This window comes from Siphateles boraxobius, unplaced genomic scaffold (assembly GCF_051911475.1).
Source record: "Siphateles boraxobius isolate OS27281-9 unplaced genomic scaffold, OSU_SipBor_1 49, whole genome shotgun sequence".
NCBI classification, from domain to species: domain Eukaryota; kingdom Metazoa; phylum Chordata; class Actinopteri; order Cypriniformes; family Leuciscidae; genus Siphateles; species Siphateles boraxobius.
Genome location: NW_027509130.1, coordinates 1847562 through 1867429, shown reverse-complemented (window position 1 = coordinate 1867429; position 19868 = coordinate 1847562). Strand labels below are relative to the sequence as shown.

General features: G+C 34.1%; 1 protein-coding gene across 5 annotated transcripts in view; it reads left to right on the top strand.

Moving 5' to 3' along the window:
* Positions 1 to 19868, top strand: part of LOC143711087 (uncharacterized) — a 307737-nt gene that overhangs the window by 41035 nt on the left and 246834 nt on the right. For 2 of the 5 annotated variants that reach the window (XR_013194739.1, XR_013194737.1), the window contains exons 3-4: positions 19283 to 19409; positions 19501 to 19783. The exons of 1 other annotated variant lie outside the window; for it this stretch is intronic. The gene's annotated coding sequence lies outside the window, so the exon portion shown is untranslated. The remainder of the gene's footprint in view (positions 1 to 19282; positions 19410 to 19500; positions 19784 to 19868) is intronic. 2 more of the 5 variants (XR_013194740.1, XR_013194738.1) reach the window with 1 other exon arrangement.

Here is a 19868-nt window from a genome sequence, read left to right as displayed (position 1 = left end):
CAATCCTTGATTCTGATTGGTCAATAGCTGTGCTTTATTCACGATAAAACACGGCTATGACCGCTTCACTTAATGGTTCTATGTATCACTGCAACTCCCCTAGCAACCACTCTTAGCAACTTAAACACATGTGCGATCTCATTGATATTGTCCATTGAAGCTATAGTGGAGTATTGTGAGAGATCAAGAAAGCGAGTGTAAAGTTACCTGCATTCACAGTAGACATTGCATTTTCCTTCAGGTCAGTCCTATATTCATGATAAAATATTCCGTTTGAATGTCCGCTGCGATATCTTGTCCTTTTAACAGTTAACGTTAAGGGGTTTTCCCGTGTCATTTGTCAGTTGCGTCTTCCTTCTCCGTGAAAACAAGTCTGAGTCTTTTCAATATAAAAGTCTTCTCTACCGATTGACTCATTCATAAGACAGTCTTTGCCGCAATCTATTGGCGAAATAATGTATGTAACTTCTGTTGCTGTTTATGGTCAGGGACTATTTATCCAGCGGAAGGAATGCTTTTAGCGATTTTACTTCATGAAAGTTGCATAGATAAATATTTTTAGGCTTTAATATTTGTATTGTGTGGCAACCGTTTTATAAAAGCAATAAGGTACGAGAGGCTGTGCTGTATCGTGAATAAGTAACGGCTGAAGGGCGTTGTTAGGCACGACGCGAAGTCGTGCCTAACACGAAAATGGAAATTTTTTAAAAACGCATAACAATGTAAAAAATACAATAATTAATTGAAGCATAATTTTTTTCTTCTCTATTTTGATTTACTCTATTTTGATCGCTACCGTATACATCATTGTTTATATACAAACTATAAACTTATACCAGTGCTTCTATGATAATATGAACACAGAATAATATTCTTTGATAATATTTGTAACCAGTGGCGTAACTTTGCTTTGAAAAGTGGTGGGGACACCGCACAACTCGTTTTGCTATTTGTTTATTTAATAACCGAATTTACTTGGGGACTGAGTTCAGAGTTGGAAACACACTTAATTTTCACTTTGATGTAGGCCTACACACATGCATGTATCACATTCACGAATATGTCTATAAGCATCCGAATAAGCAAAACGTAACATTCACAACACATCTAGGTTAGCCTAATAAATATATCAAAATAAGATCAGTGAACTTGGGGACTGTTCGTTTTTTTTTTATTTAAGGGGCTACTGGAGGAGTTTTGAGATCTGTAAAAAGACTTGACCCCCCCCTTCGCCTGTTCGCCAGTAGGCTAATACATTTTTGACACTCCAAAATGATTGTGAAAAAAGGCGACCCTCCCTGATAATTTATTGATTACGTTTGCGCTTGGCAAAGATGTTCAGATAGCCATTGTTTGATAGTTTTTACAACCATGACAAATGACTAAACTCCTGCTTTCTCATCTTAGTAGTAGGGCTGTAACGATAGACCAAACCTACAATTCGGTTCGTATCAGGATTTTTGATTTTAGATTTAAAAAAAAAAAAACATGTTTTCGGTGCTGAAGCAGTGGTGACACCTGACGCGTTCATGTAACATGGCACTGCCAATAAAATATCTAAAAGCTGCCACAAAGAATCAGCAAAAGTAATGATTATGAATGTCAAATAAAGGAGACATTTTAATTGTTTATTAGTAAACAAGTGTTTTCTGTGTCAGTGTGTCGGCTGCAAAGATGAAGTTGACGATGCTGACTCGCGATCTTCACAGTAGGCTAGTGAACGCGCCAGAGAGAAATGCACATTTCATGGATTAAATAAGCAGAGAGCAGTCTGTTTTCTTTCGTTTTGAATTGTTCTGTTTACAAGTAGGCCTAGACATTTCAAGCTTTCTATATATTTCTCAGGTCTGTGAGAGGCAAGTACATTATACGCTGAGTTTCGATTCATTTATGAGACGAGAGTCCAGTTCACGCGCCGGCGCCTCCATGATATTTTATTTAACCTTTATTTAACCAGGAGAGTCCCATTGAGATTAAGAACCTGTCTCTGTCAAGACAGGCAGCAGTACAAACACATAGGTACAGACAAATAACGCAGAAGCCTAACATTTCATGTAATCATTTAAAATAATGTTTACAGTCTAAGAGCATTTAGCCTACATATTAAGGCATCTGCCTTTAAATCTATCATTTTGGATTTAAAAGCATTTAGCGAGATTAACTCAATGAGTTTCAAGTCCTTTTGCCAGTGGCGCCTCCAGAAATTTTTCATAGGGGTGGCCAAATGGGGCCACTTAAAATCTTGGGGTGGCACACCAAAACTATAAACCATAATTTCAGATTTTTATTCTACTGTTGTAGTAAACCGGCCTGTAGAAAACTATCAGAAAGACTTAAGGAAAATCCTACTGATATACTTTGGTTTGTTGTGTTATATTTATTGTTACTAATGATATTAGTAGGGCCCTACTAATATATATTATATTATATTATATTATATATAATGATATATATTATATAGATATGATATATATAAGGGCCCTCGCCCCGTGGCAAATTTCCAGATACTTACATAATTGTGATGAATTTAATCCTTTTTAAGTTATTTTGCAGTGTAAGATTACAGTTAACACCTTTAAATATTACATAAATGTATTATGAATTTTTAATAAACTTAATGAGTGTATAAATTAGCAGCAAAAAGTAATGTAGGGAGGCCAACCAGTTGGAGTGGAAAAGGGAAATGACGTGCTGTACAAAAAAGTTGATGCAAAATCCAAATGGTCTTTTATTGGAAGGTGCTAAAATATTTACAGTGCAGGAGAAAACAAAAATAAATAAGAACTGTACAAAAAGAAAAGAAAACTGCAACAATGTGCTAATTTTGGCTAAACCAAATGGCCCAATGTTCACAACACTGCTCAGTATTTGACATCTCTGAGTTCCCAATCAGAACTGACATCCTTTCATCCAGCAAGCCTATTTATAGGCTGAAGCCCCACCTATAGGGCATACCAACCACAGGTACAAACTAAAACGTTTGAAACAATCAATTTAATTAATATAAACACCCAACACAACTCTTAAACCTCCAAAACAGCTCAAACAACAACCATTAACAGAGAAAGAGTTTAACAACAAATTATATGGCAAACACAACTGTTTCTAACTCCCCCCTCCTCTGACATCACACCAAAATGGTATCTTCCACAGGAAGTGATGTGGCTGTTGCTATAAAAAAACAGTTTAACCTGGATTGTGGGTTTGGTTGTACAGAGTGTGAACCGGGAAGTCTAACTGCAATAAGGTTTGTGAAAAATATGTGGAAAAATAAAGGTAATTATTATATAAATTATTCTGTGTTCTGGCATTCTGTTCTTTTAGAAAAATAATGACAAACCTTAAGAAAAATTATAAAGAGTTGAAAACTATAACAAAACACAGCAGTAACAACTTTAGACTGAACAAAACAAAAAGTCCATAACACTTTCCTGATATGTACACAGTTGTTAATATTGCCGGCAATGCACAGTATCAGTGAAATGGGTGTATGTTTGTAAGTCCAAGTTTATAGAGTCACCAGGTTAACCTGTGACAAGTAATTCTTGAAAAAATCTGCACAGTGATTTTATAAAATGTAAATATGTTAATAAAAACAAATTACTATTAGTTATCTTATAAAATTCAATCAGGCAATCATACATTTCACAATTTTATATTTATATATTAATGTCAAGAATTCCGAAGTGCATATATACCCTACACTACAAAGAAATAATATACAATTAAATTATGCTTTATATGCTATTATAACAATATATATTGGCTTTTAATAATATTCCAGTGCGCAAACCCATGATAACATGAAAAACAGAGCGCACACAGCGCATGCGCATCGCGGGATTCGCGGGTGCAGAAATGATGGGTAACACTTTACAATAATAGTAGGCCAACATTACGTTATTTTTGTTTTATTTTGCACACAAAAAGTATTCTCGCCGCTTTATAAACTTAAGATTGAGCCACTGTAGTCACTTGGACTATATTAACGATCTCTTTAATAACTTTTCTGGGCCAGCAAGTTTCAGTTCCTTAAGCCTATGGAGGAGTGAGACAGCTGTCATATTTAATCAAAAAATATCTTAATTTGTGTTCCGAAGATGAACGAAGGTCTTACGGGGTTGGAACAACATGAGGGTGAGTCATTACTGACTTAATATTCATTTTTGGGTGAACTAACCCTTTAAGTATTTTGTTGATTATCAATAAGTGTAACACAATAAAACATGTTGGAAACAGGTTTATCACATACTGTCTTTTCACTGTATTATTTTAAAGATTGGAAATACAATGAATGAATTATAAAACTAAACATTTATTATTATACGCTGCTTGAATCTCAATTTAATAGAACATCCAGTTCGCTGTCTTTCTTTCTTTTGGCCATCGGTGGAGAAGTCGTAGCACGGTTACTCATGGTTCTTACAGGGCTTTCAACCGAGGAGGTCCTTCAGAAAATATCGGAAGCAGGCATAGAAGTAACCGACGTCGAGATGAAAGGAGATGAAATGGACTTTCAGGCAAATGATTCTTACTCAGATGATAATCGTTTATATGTCACAATCAGACATTGAGTTTAAAATGAAATGTTGGAAAATGTGAAAATTAAAAGGATTTAATAAATTCTGATTTTAATTCAGTGTGTGTGTAATGTATATATATATATATATATATATATATATATATATATATATATATATATATATATATATATATATATATATATCATTATAGTCAACAATTGTACCCAGTCAAAGCCAATTTTGTACCATTTTTGAAGGGTCCATTTTTGTACTGTTAAATAAAGATACAAAATTGTCACCACAGGTACAAGACTGGTCTCTTAAGGTACAAATCACAAGGGTGATTCAATACACAATATTGTACCCTTGAGGGTACAGCCCCAGTGACAAGCCATTGTACCCCTAAAGGTACAATTATGTACTTTATTTTCTGAGAGTGTACATAAAAAAATAATAATCAAAAAGGGGTAAATAGTGTCAAATGAATCTAAATTAATTCTAATTTTAAATTCTAGATACATTTTCTAATTTTAATATTATAGAAACAAATAAACGACTTAATTTTCATTTTTGGGTGAACTAACCCTTTAATTTGAGTGTCAAGTTGTAATCATAACGAAAAAAAGGAAGATTTTATCAGCTGGTTCAGTGGCCAATTGTTTGGAGTTGGAAAATATATAACTTGCGCTGCATATTTAGTAATTTTGCCTCAGGTAGGCTACAGGATTAACGTTATACATTCGCCTTAACAAGTTTGTTCATTAACGTTACCCCGGCAACCGCTTGCGTGTCATGCTGAATTACAATAATATGCTCTCGACAATTGACATTAAATTAATGCCATATGTGATAATTAACAAGACAACGGGTAAATGGAATGGTGCTAATCAAACAACTAGGTTAAACAGGCAACGAAGGAAGACCCCAGCTAACAGATTTTTGTTACATGTTCTTATATAAATCTGTTAGCTAGGACAGTTAAAACACAATGAAACAGCCAAAACAGAACATAACTGACTATAACTGTAACACTTTCATTATTTCTGTGTTACAAACAGGGGCGTAATTTACGGGTGGGACATGTCCCCACCACTTTTTGCCAAGCTCGATATTGTCCCCACCACTTTTTAAAAGTAATTGAAAAATAGATTGCGGAAGGTAGCCTATATATTAAAGGAAACGCACAATCTACAAATCGGCATCCTTCATAATCGAATTCATTAATTCAACAAATTTTTTCCTGCAGTCAGAAGCTTTTCAACGTCCTCTCAATGATGAATATCTGTTGTGATTGCGAATAACAGTTTCCTGCGTGTAACTACCGCTGCATTAACATGTGATGTGAATGTACGTCGAGTTTTACAGTATTGGGACTGAGGAGCCAGAACTGCAGCTGATAGAATGTGCGCTGTAGCACAATACTACCATATTTTAGTTTCTTATTGTGTTTCCACAACAATGTTAGTGAGTAAATCTACTGAAATTGCCACCATAACAGTGGAGTGTGATGTGTAAGACGTAGAGCTATTTATAAATTACTATTAGTATTATTTGAAGTTAACATAATAAAATACGTAGCCTAGACCTACACCAAAAAAAACTAGTTGAGGATAAATTCTTTAAAATTGGGCAATGCCAGCGTTAACGTGACATTTGCAGTCAAAACTTGAAATATAAATTCTCAGAAAATGCGTTTAATACTGAAACGTCCGTTTATATATCCATACTCCCTTAATAAAGGAGTCCAGACATTAGAAAAATATAAGTCTACACATGCGTTTTATATTCAATATGAGGGAAATACACGAGACATGACACAAAAAATCTTTAACTTTTAGGTGGCAAAATATTTTTTAGTAATTCCATGAATTACACTATGCAAAACAAAAGTAGCCTAATACTAACCGGATGAAGAATGGTCGGCCTCCATAGAACATAAAATATTATTTTTATTTTATTTTTCGTGTTCGCATTTATGAGGAAAAAAATGTTACGGACGTGACAGTTCTCCGTTATGGACATGACCGCTCTGAAAGCGACTTTAAAACTTTCACAGAGACTTCAAACAGAAAGCACAAAGCCTTTCTTTAAAGTGAATTTCGTTTTTTATTAATTGTATCTTAATTTTAATCAATGTTTCATCTACAAAGTATGCCAGAAACAAACATAATCAAGTGATGTAACCTTAACCATCATGAAGTAGAAATATTCATTAATCTCATAAATTAACATAAATGGTTATTTGTTATTAAAAGATTACTTTTTACCAATGATAGTTTGTCACAGAACAGACATTCTGAACTATGATATTATTATTTTTTTTACATTGTGAAGTACATTATTTAAGACACACACAGACATGTATTTGGAAGTTAATATTCAAAATGATTGATCTTTAGCAGAAAAAAGTATTGATGGTTAAAATCTGTTAAATCATGTTACCTCTGTTGGTCAGTTATGACATTTGTTAAACTTTTTTTATGATAAAGAATTATATATCATATCTTTGATTATGGTTTCCTTCAGAACAAAGTATGTGTTTTAATAAACACTGTTACAAAGACTAAAAACTTACATAAAAATATAAATTGTGAAACCACCCAACTAAACGAAACACTGATCACCATAATGGTGACCAAATATTGTCAGTAAACAATCTAACATCTAAAAATTTGTCCATTCTCAAAAATAACGTCTGCAGATGAATAACAGAAATAAGGTCAAACTGGTTTGTAATAAGAGATATTTCATGTCTTTCCAGTTGATTTAATCTAAAGCTGTGTCTGGAAGTCAGTCGTAGTTCTTTTGTTTCTCTTTTCTTCAGTGATTCTCCTTGTTATCATCAGGTGTCTTCAATAATCAAACAATCATCACTCAATTAATTACTTAATTATCTAATGAACTTTAACACGGCATCAGTGTTACTTTTAAAACCCTGCTGGTGGTTCCCATATGAACACAGAGCGGTGTTAATTTAACACCGGGGAATTTACTCTGTAGATAATAAGGAGAAAATGGAAAGGAAAATAATTGTACAATGTATTGTATTTTTTTATTAAATGTTGTAATAGTTCAGTACAGTATGTGTCAAAACAATCAAATAACACTATTGTGTGCAGTTTATTTGGCGCTAAAATCAGGCTGTTGGAAAGAGTTTTTATAATGTTTTGACCGTTTTCCATTGTCCCAGAGAGACAATTTCTAATGAAATAGCATCCCATTAAACCGAAACTAAAGTACTAAAAGCTTCATGTAAATAAATACAGAACAAAAAGTATTATATTGCTATTTGAGTTTTGATTTTAGACTTTCAGAAATATCACAGAATGACACAGCCTGTTTTATTCTTCAGTTTTTCAGTTATCTGTAGTTCTTTTATTTTCCTTTTCTTCTTTTTTATGCTAAAGACGCTCTTTAACCCTCTGGGGTCTAAGGTGTTTTTGGGGCCCTTGGGATGTTTTGACATGCCCTTACATTTGTGTTTTTTTCAGTTATTTATAAACATGATAATGGCAAAGGTGTAAATTCACCATGTATAGCACAAACAGCCCTACCATAATATGTGAGCAACATGTATGTACATGTTTGTATTTTTAAGAGAACAATGTTTATGCGTGGTTATTGAAAAAAATAAAAATGAAAGTTGCTGAAATAAGACCACAAAACTCATACTAAATATGTGTCCACAAGACTTTTGACTAATGGATGTTGTCGCGTCGAGTTCTGGCTCCAAAATTATTTGAAAATAGTCTTGCTTTATCGTTCACATAAAACAATACATTGATTTAAATTGTGTAAAACAGGTTTTGCTTGGAAAGCCAATATGCGAGGGGGGCGTGAACGAGGAGTGGTTTACACCTGAGAATACAATGTCCCACCCATTATGCGTAATGTTCTTGGCACCATGACTGTGTTTTATGACTTACTAATGGTTCGATGGGGAATCGTTCCGAACTGTGGAATGTGGTGTTGGGTTCATTTAATGGAATGGACTGTTCAAGAATAATCCTACAGAGTGAAGTACTGCGGTATTACTACCTTCTCTTGGGCCGCTTGTTTCATCTCGATGCTCAGACGAGACAATTGTGTCTGGAGTGGCTGATCCTGTCTCCTGCAGGACCCAATCAATGTTTCTGTCTATAAAATAGAATATTTTATCAAATTGTATCACTGTTATAATATCTATGGTATATTTACTATGCAACTCATGTATCAACAGCTGGTCCTCTTTAATCCAATCTACCTGTGCACCTAAATCGTTGTGAAAAACTTTAACTTCTGGGTGGAGCATTTTCAACGTTTCTATGTCTCTCAAACACATCTGTGCTAAAATACATTATCAACTCAAATGCTTAAACACAATATTCCATCAATCCATCAATGTCATTGTATATTCTTCACTTTATCAAAACTATTGTGGTCTGCCATCTCAAAATCAGCTTTCTGTAAAAATAACATTTTAAAGACAACTCATGCATTCATCATCTCTACTTGCAATCCTGCACTTCTGATGTCTTAACAACAGTCGTCTTCTTGCAATTTTTCTAATGTCAAATACATTATAGTCCAAAGTATATTGTTCCATTTCATAACTTCATATACTTCTGCTTCTTCTCATTAATTACAATGTTCAATTGTCATTAATGAATACAGTTATATATTTTTTAGATATAATAAATGTATATCTACCAGTATGTTGTACATGTTCCTCTGAAAGGTAGCGTAAGGGTCAGTCTGCTGTATATCATGTTGTATCAGATGTGCTGGTATCTCAAGTCTATGTTATTAGACACACGTTGCTTTATACAGTACTCCTAATTTTCTCTGGCTCACCATTTTCCATTCTTTCCATTAATTCTTGATGTTTTCTAAGAATGGAAATGGTGTCATACAGTCACAATTGGGTCAGACAATAATCTGCTTATCCCTTGATTTATATAATTCCTTTTAATATTAATGTCCAATGTCAGATTCAAACATGCCCATTCTGCATATATGCTTGGACTCATTCCTCCAAAATACTTTACAGTCCAGATTTTATTCAAATTGAACAATTCCTTATCCTCTGCCAAATCATCAATAAAATCCCATGTTATTTTATATGCTTGTTATGGCAGATCATTTGTCTTATATATTACTCTGGAATTTATTTAGGAATCTCCCAGGTAATTATTACTTCATCATTTTTACTTCATCTTATCAAGTCTAAAGGTATAGGATAATATTTTACCCATTCTGTATTATTTACTGTACTCTTACTATAATGCCCTAATTATGAGCCTTTTATCAGACCCTTGATTTTGATTGGAATTATTTCTCCATACTTGTGGATTGCCACATCTTCCAGCACATCACACAGTCTGTATTATCATCTGATCAGCTACTGTATTATTCTCTGTTATCGCTCAATCTTTGAGTCTTAATTTCATTTTCATCTGAAAATATTAGCCTTAAACATTCATCTTTGTATTTGTCTTTTCACCATTGTTATTTTCCCAAAATGTATCTGTTTTAATATTAACTTAATAAAACTTTTTCTTTACTGAATACTTTTCACCTCCTAAAGTTACTTCAGCTTTTTATTGGATTCACTATCCCATTTTAAACTAGGATTTGGATTTCTTCATTTCTGCAAAGTTTCATATAACGTATAATTTTCTCTTGTATGCTACTTGCAATCTTTTCTTACATTTACTTTTTTGTTTTAATTGTATAATGTTTCATTAGGTTCTAAATCAAAGGTTCTGAATCAATCAATCTCTTTGTCTATCACAAAGGTTGCATCCTTTTTGTAGCCAGGATCTATACGTCTCACCTTTTTTTCCCACAGTGTCTTGATTTATTGTAGTCAAATTCTTATTAAAAATTCGATTACAACCCAGAATACCACCATGACTACTGCTATGTTTATCAATGTTACCACAACACTTGACTTAAACAAGCCTTTCTCTTGTCACTGTGTTATTCTGGGACACCTCTGTTAGCCCAACATCTCGATCCAGACTCTATCTCCTGAAAGATATAACATAAAGTTGAGCTTTCTGTAAGACATCTCTTAGTCATTAATCATTCGGCTCCTTCTTAAACACTCTTCAGTGTTTGCTTCTGAAGTTACAAGTTCTTAAGATGCCAAGTTCTTGTTTTATGTGTTAGAAGATTTTTCTCTTTAAAGGTGCAATGCGCAAGTCTCTGAGTTTTTGCAGAACTATGCCCCCTCTGGCGACAAGCGAAACTGCAACCAGAGGTGTGCACGCTCATTCCGTCCTGAATCCCTCTTATTTATTTTACTGTACAGGATTATAGAGGCAATCACAGTGATCAGAGAAGGGCTCATTAAGCCCATCAGGCAATTGTTTAAGTATGTATGGGTCAGAAAAACGGGTATTTTTAACATGAAATGTTGCGCAATGCACCTTTAAATTGGACTTTATTCCCCTTCTAAAAAATGCTCCAACACATATTCCCCTTCTGTCAAGGGTTTTCTTTATTTGTATACTTACGGTGTTAGATATCCAAGCCATTGCCCAAAAAAAAAAATACATTATTTGTTTACAGCCTCGTTTACTTGCTCTGCCATATCCAGTCTCATTTTATATTTAGCTTTGTATCATATATGACACATGTTATTGAACACTTTTATTCACGTTTAACTTTGCTTATTTTATTCTCTTTAAAGGGATAGTTCACCCAAAAATGAAAATGCTGTCATCATTTACTCTCCCTCACGTTGTTCCAAACCTGTATGACTTTCTTTCTTCTGCTGAACAAAAAAGAAGATATTTTAAAGAAGGTTGGTAATTAAACCTGGTCCCCATTGACATCCATAGTATTTTTGTTTTCCTACTATGGAAGTCTATGGGGTCCAGCAGTCGTTTGGTTACCCGCGTCCTTCAAAATATCTTCTTTTGTGTTCAGGAGAAGAAAGAAAGTCATACAGGTTTGGAACAACTTCATTCAGCATTTTCATTTTTGGGTGAACTATCCCAACTATCCCACTATCCCATTAGACTTCTCTCTTGGCTCTCAACGAAGGCGGTCGCATTTTCTCTCCCTCTCCCTCCCCTTACCTCTCCTGCTTTGCTTCTCAAGTTACGTCTAGTCTACTGTCTTGTACTTTGAGAGACTCTAGCTACACTGCTCTCCAAAACCAAGAAATTATGGATTTGATCAACTGGTCTCTCAACGCAATTGACACCATCTTCTCGACGAGAAGCTTGGGTTCGGGGGAACCTGACTGCCCTGCCGGAACGTTCGCAGCTGGCTACACGATGGACGCGTGGGAGAGGTGGCGGGTCGTGTGTCTGGCGGCTGTTTCCGTGGAGGACATTGAAGATATCTACATTGTAAAAAAAAATCCTAATTTTACAGAAAATAACTGTGATTTTTTGACGATCATTTTCCTTAATTTTAAATTGTACTCAAAACACTGTAAAATTACAAATAATATCTGTAAAATAAAAATTCAGTTGTTATTTTAGGTATTGTGACATTAATGACAAATTGCAGTAATTCAAATTTTTTATACAGGAAATTGATTGTATTTTTCATACAGTATTTTTTCTGTTTTCTTAAATTACATAAAAATGTATGTAAAATTACAAATATAATCTGTAATTAAGCAGTAACAAAACAGTTAAATGATAAAACGGTCAAATGACTGGCAGCCCCCAAAAAACTGTAACATTAAAGTAAAACATCCTAAATTAAATAAACTGAAAAACACCATGATAATTCAGGATATACCTGTAAAATAACAATCATATACCTTCATTGTATAAAAAAGATCGTAAAAAAAGGGTCAAATGACTGGCAGCTACGGCTGCCAAACAAAAACCAAAAAATTAAAGTAAAATCTTCTAATGTAAATAAAACAAAAAAACACTGTTATTTCACAGGTATTTCCTTCATTACTATGATTATATACCTTCATTGTAAAAAAATCGTAAAAAAGGGTCAAATGACTGGCAGCTACGGCTGCCAAACAAAAACCATACAATTAAAGTAAAATATCCTAATTTAAATAAAGTGCAAAAAACTTTAACAGAAATTTGATGCCACCATGACTGAGATCAGTGTTTGCTTTAGTTGGGCTCATGACCCTTGAGTTTTTAACATTAGTTCTTCTCTGACTGTTTTAACTGTGTTATTGACACACATCTGTTATGGTATTAAATGCTGGAGAAAATATCAGATCATTTATTGGTGATTTTATAGTCATCATATGGTGAATGGTTCACTGATATGACAGTCAAATCTTTAATATTAGCTGTGAATACATTGTACATAGACAGACTTTTTTGTTATACAAAGGCAATTATTAATATCACTTTTTTTCACATGACTTGTTGAAATATTGTGGCATCAATATTATAGCAATCTGAAATTTAAAAAATATATATTTTACATAAAATGATTTGAGTTGGTTTATTTTGTAAGGAGTATAGAGACATCAAGAATCAACATATGAATCTCAACAATGGTGACAATCAACAAAGCCTTTTTGTGACTTTATAATAGGTCAGAGTTGATCAGAATTTTTTTTATTTGTCACCATTGTTGAGATTCATACGCTGATTATTGATGTCTGAGTGAGTCTGTATGATCATGGCAAAACATTTGTTGTATAATGGCTTCATAAAATCTGAATATCACAGCATTGCAGGATCTTCTATAGCAGTATTAGTATGATAAATTAACAATTAATATTTTACAACTTATTCATTTGTTAAACGTTCATCGGGTGGTATCAATATAGTAGACAACTGCAAGATGACTATTATCACTAATAATTGAACAACATTATCAGTTCTGACTTTCTCTTGGATAACTATCCTAACAAATATGTATCAGAGACACACAGCTAAAGCAGCCAGAAAAAAATTTATGTTAAAATGAAAGGGTCAAGAGCCCAACTAAAGCAAACACTGATCTCCATCATGGTGACATCAAACTTTATTATTTTCAATAAGATATCAACTTCTAAACCTCTGTTAATTCTCAATAAGAATGTTAGTATGAGAGAAATAAAGTCTGGATTGTAATAAGTGAGGATGCTGAGATCTTGAGAGATCTGTTAGTGTTTAATGTTCTGTTGGGATGTAAAGTGTTTCTGTATGGTGTGTTTTGTGTGTCACCATTGTGTTGAAGTGTAGAGCCTAAGCTTCAGTCCAGCATGAGCAGAGACCTGCGATGATTGAAGCGGTGGGCAGAGCTGTCAGCACTCAGACTGGGTCTATGAACCACAATATGGATAACATCATGGAGAAGCTCACAGCTTTGCAAAGGCAAATGGATCGTTTCAGAGACCAAAATGGACCAGGAGAATAGCCTGTACAAATTGGATGCAGCTACTCACCCCAAGACCAAACAATCCCAATCTTATCTGTTTCAGCACCCCCTACCAGCACTGGCCTTGGCCAAGGCCGCTGCTGGAACAACATCTCTCCCGGAAGAGCACTGCAGTGAGCCGCTCTTGCGTTCCTTCCCCGACTCCCCAGACACCTGGTGATTGTTGACTCTGTATGGGACCTGATCAAGGTTGTCTCCATGGCAACTTGCTGTGTATCGCTATGACAATCCTGCGGACTGAGGCTCCTAGATTATGGTGCTGGCTTAGCGACTCTCTCCAGGCCTACACACACATGAACTTACATATACACAGACATGCATCCGCCCCACACCCCATCCCTCGCCTTTGCCGCTTTGTACCCCCAGTCTGACAGGCGGGTCTGTGACCAGCGCCGAGAATGGCTGCAGGAACCGGATGGCTGCTTGCCTGTGCTGGGCTACCTCCATCCCCCACTCCCCACCCCTGTTGCAAGTCTTGTTCATGTTGTAGAGTGTACTGATTATGTGCTAATGTTGCTGAGGTGTTTTTTCCTGTTCCCACACTGTACTCCTTACAGGAGCATAGTCTGGGGGTTGCCTTTTTTTCTCCTCACCTCTCCTCATGTCATGCAGTATTTTTCCTCAATTCCCTGTCTTCCTGTCCTGTCTACCCCGTCATATTGTATGTTTGAATGGACAGGTTGATGGCCAATTTCACTGGTACGTGATTATGTGACAATAAAGGGTTACTACTATCCCTTTAATTTTGCTCCACCCAGAGACATGTTATCAGTAGTTTTATTACCCCGTAAATCTGCATTCTTGCTGTCTCTCTCTCTCACACACACAAACACACACACACACACACACTAGAATGAGTTTGTTCTGTTCCATTCTAGGATCTTTAATGCAGTTATCACAAATATAGGTAAGAAACCTCTTTATATAGTTTCACTCTTTTTAAATAAAAAAGCATGTTAGAAATAATTTATACTCTTTCTTTCTTTTTTTTCTTGGTCTTTAATTAGCTATTTTACATTGTTGGTAAGATACAATGTCTTTTCCTTTAAGGTAATTCTACCTTCCTTCCTTTCTCATTCCACTAAAATCACCTTTTTCTTACTCCAAATCTCATTTTCTAATTACCATACTGTATGTTTATCAACCCTATATATATATATATATATATATATATATATATATATATATATATATACATACATATACTTTATCTCTTTTAGTAATTAAATCTTTAAAAGGTTTAGTTGATAATAATATGTTTAATTTACATTGCGCCTTTCCCAAACTCAAGGACGCTTCACAATAACAGTAAAGAACAAACAATCAGTTCATACTTAGATGGACAAGATACATTTGTCCGGTCTAAGAAATGAGCGATTGCAGTTACATATCATATTACAATTAAAATACAAACAGTAACAAAAACACTATTTAAAGTTATATTAGTAATACTATCAGTAACAAGTAGTTAATTCTTATTATCCAATATTATCTACACAACCTGACGTTTGTCATTGTATTGTTTATTTTTCTCTTTATCTTTTTAATTTACATTAGTTAAATTATTATAATTTAATGTCTTCTCAATCTTTATCCCATCTTATATCCTTATCATTTGCTTATATCCTTATGAAGTTCCTACTGCACATTTTTCAATTACATTTTTCTGCTGCATACCGCAAAGCTTTGTGCGAAACAGTTTGTTTTCCAAATAACCTCTAACTTTCTTCTGACAAAGTATGTTATATTATCAATGCTAATATTCTTGGATCTAAAGCATTCTGTCAGTCACTCCTCTATTGCTTTTTTAAAGGCATTTACAATAGTGCATTTTATGGTATTTACCCAAAGACTAAAGGTATCTACTGCTACTAATATATATTTATTTTCCTGATTTGAACTTAGATTTAAAGGTCCAGCTATTTACAATCAACACCCTTGGCTGACTCTTTCTGGTGTGATTCTAACATAATTACTTTATAATTTTTGTCTTCCCCTTTTTCTTATATTTTTTATCTTCTCCTATTAATATGATTATCACTATTATAATATATAGGTTCACAGAATATTTCCTATAATTGTGCATTTTCCTCATACAATGATCTCATTTTCTTTATAATTCTTCTTCTTAATCTTGCTAATTTATCTACTTCTTTGTTTCTTAAAGCTATCTATGTGTTTTACGTTGAATGTCCATGCTTGATAAATCACTGCTCCAAAATTGATTCCAAATTCCTAACTAGATCATTAATCTTCTTCCATAAGTCACCATGTTAAACAAACTTAACGAACCTTTTCTCCAAATGTCTAAGTTTGCATTTAAACTTGTCTCAATCTTTTTGCTATCCGTTATTATAATAACCTGTGCATTTATTTATTTGAACCTTTCTAGTGTTTTTAATACAGCTATAACTTTTACATATTGAGTAGTACCCTGGACTAAGCCCGTCTCTTATTTCTTCACACTTTTTATGATTTATAACATACACCCAGTGAGCATTATACTCTTCAAGAGTTTTGGATCTATCCGTACATATCTTACCTTTAAATACATTCATATTTCTTCTGTCACTTTTTACACTCTTTATTTAATTTCCTCACATTTGGATCCAAGAGTTTATTATCCTACACTTGCTCAAATAACTCCTGTATTGCCTTATTTAATTCCTCTTTATCCATTATATTAATTGGATGTTATCGTGGTAGTGTATGTATCTCACTGAGTTTTTCTGAGCATATTCTTCACTAATTATTAATAGCCTTTACTCCACAATCTTTTTATATTTTCCATATAATAAATTTTCTTGTAAAGCTCATAGTAATCCCTCTTTTAATTCTATAATTTTACTCCATATTCATTTTTATTATTGTTCAATATTTACTTTTAATCTTTAAGTCTCTTCCTGCATGTAAATTGTCTGCACCTTTTATCATTTTAATGCTGAATTTCTCTCCGACTCATTCACTTTTCTTGTCTTAATAAACACATTATCTATTGGCTCTGTTGTTGAGGACACCTGAGCACCTTTGTCTAAAATAGATTCTATTTTTCATTAACAAATGTGTTTCCATTTTATTAATGATCATTATACCATTAGATTAGGATATCTTTAATCTAATCTTTATATCTTTCAAATTCAATTTAATTATACCATTTGGTCACAAATGTTTCTCTTTAACAGGCCAAGCATTGTTCAATGCATCCTTTTCCTTCTTTTTATCATGCTCTTTTTATTCGTCGAGCTGTACTTCTTTTCAAATGATGTTTTAATTCTGTTTACATATTTTATTTTCGAGTTTTCTATTTTACTCATCACCTGACTTCTTTGCTCTGGGATTATCCTTCCCCGTTTATCATATTAAATATAACTTGTATTCTATATACTATTTTTATTTTCATCCTCACAAATTCCTGCATTATGTTCTTCCACGCTTTTGGATTCTATTCTTCTGTTTTCAGTCAAGTCATCTTCATATATATATAGTGCTTTTAACAATGTAGATTGTTCCAACGCATCTTTACAGTGACAACAGTGAATTTAAAGTATACTAAGTGTTTTAAGTATACTAAACTTACTTCCGTCTCTCTGTTTCGCTTGAAAATGAATATTTCCTTTCTTCATTCATCTTGACACTTTGTGCTATCAAAGGATTCATTTTTGTTTCTATCGTAATTTATTCTGTTTTCCTCACTATTCTCACATGATGAGAGATTAAATCATACTCAGCTATAGTTTCCTCTATTTGTTTCCTATATTTAGTTACAGTATTCAGGATCGTTACTAATTTATCAACTTTGTGATTTTCCGACCTACTTCTCTTAGTTACCTTATTCTATCTGTTATAGGTATTTCATCCTCTATTGATAACCATAAACTTAATAGTGTTAGATTAGATAATAGTTAGATGCATTAACTAACATCCTAACTCCTTTCATTGCGAATATTTTCTCCTCTTTTCCTGTTAAACTTCTCACATTGTCAATAGCTTTTAGCTTTTGTTATAGCTATACCAACTTAATCAATGTTATAACTTCTCATCTCAAATTCACATTATTAGATGTTTTAATTATACAATCTGTATAAGCGCTGTGGTCTTCTCTTAACCATTTTGGTCCTATCTGTTTTCTGGCCACATCTGTTAACTACATCTCCAATAAATTTTCTTTCTTCCTGAACTGCAGCTGTCCGACTGGATTCCTCTCCTAACAGAAGTCAAAGGTCCCCTTCTATCATCCTTTCTCTGCTTTGCTTCTACACTCTTCTAGTTCTCAGATATCTCTGAGTTTAAGAGCTTTATTGCTCACTGACTGCTTTATTGTTTCCAGCATTCTCTTTAGTCTCTTTATTCCTAATGTTTAATGGTTTTGTTATTTTTACATTTCTCTCACTATTCTTCTCTTAAATTCATAACTAGAGTTCTTACTAGATCAAGAAAATATGATCTTATAACACTGATTTTATCATCACTACATTGGTTACCTATAAAGTTCCGTATTAATTACAAGGTATTGCTACTGACTTATAAAGCCCTAAATGGCTTAGCTCCAGTCTAATTAATGGATCTTCTATTGCCCTATAATCCATCGCGCTCTTTAAGAGCACTAAATTCGAGGCTTTTGGTCATACCCAGGATATCCAGATCCACTAAAGGAGGGACAGCATTTTCACATTTAGCTCCAAAACTCTGGAATAGCCTTCCTGATACTGTTCGTTGCTCAGACTCGCTCTTCCAGTTTAAAACTAGATTAAAGACGCATCTCTTCAGCCAGGCATTCATATAATATTTTAATCTTACAGTTAAATCCGACCTCTAGTTCATAAGCGCCAGAGGAGAACTGGCCCCCGACTGAGCCTGGGTTCTCCCAAGGTTTTTTTTCTCCATTGGGTCACCTTATGGAGCTTTAGGTCACCATTAGGTCACTTAATGGAGTTTTTCGGTTCCTTGCCACTGTTGCCTTTGGCTTGCTCAGTTGGGGATATTTTGGGGATATGTAATTTAATTTTATCAATCAATACATTCCACTAGAAACAAACCTTGTTGTATTATTTTAATTTTATACTGTGAAGCTGCTTTGATACAATCTGTATTGTGAAAAGCACTATGCAAATATACTTAAATTGTTTTTTGTATCATTGATGTTTTATCCATGTCATATTGAGAGAAATAACAATATCATCTTTCAGTAGAGCAGTTTTATAGGCTTTTATCACATATCCTGAGTCAAATAATGTGTTTCTAACAACAAATACTCAGAATAAAGTGAGATGATCTGCTGATGATCCTGAATGGCTTGTTGAATGAGTGTTGATAGTCTGAGGCTCATCAATATTAACAGATCTGTTGAAAACACCCTTTTTTCATGACAATAGTTCCTATTTTCACCTCATTTATTATGCCTATGTCTTCAGATCTCCTGTAAATTGACCCTTAAAGCTCATTTCATTGGTGTCAGCAGACTGAGGGTATTGGCTGGCACAAACTAACTTAAGCACTTAAGCTTGTTGGTGTCAACAGACTGGGGTCCGTCAACAACAGGTTTGTATCTCAACAGAGATACAGACATAAATGCTTAGATGTGTCATTTAGTATTAAAACAAACTCAGTAACTGATAACTTTGATTTCCAGCTCCTCCTACAGCGGAATTCATCATCAGTGAAGCTCCTCCCAAAGCAACCACATCATCAGTGAAGCTCCTCCCACAGCAATCACATCATCAGTGAAGCTCCTCCTACTGTAATTCTCCAATAAATGCTGGGATATTCCAATCAGCTACAAGTGAAGACGAGGAGCAAAGCATCAGGAAGAGCTGAAATCTGTAAAGACTGAGTTTATTAAAGAGGACAGCGAGAACACGAGTGATCCAGAACCTGCAGAATGAAACACACTGAAGATCCTGAAGAACAAAGAGGTTGGTGTTTATTATTCATTCATTCATGATGCTGAAAGAACATTCATGTTAGAAACATTCAAGAACTTCATCAGTTTTAGACAAA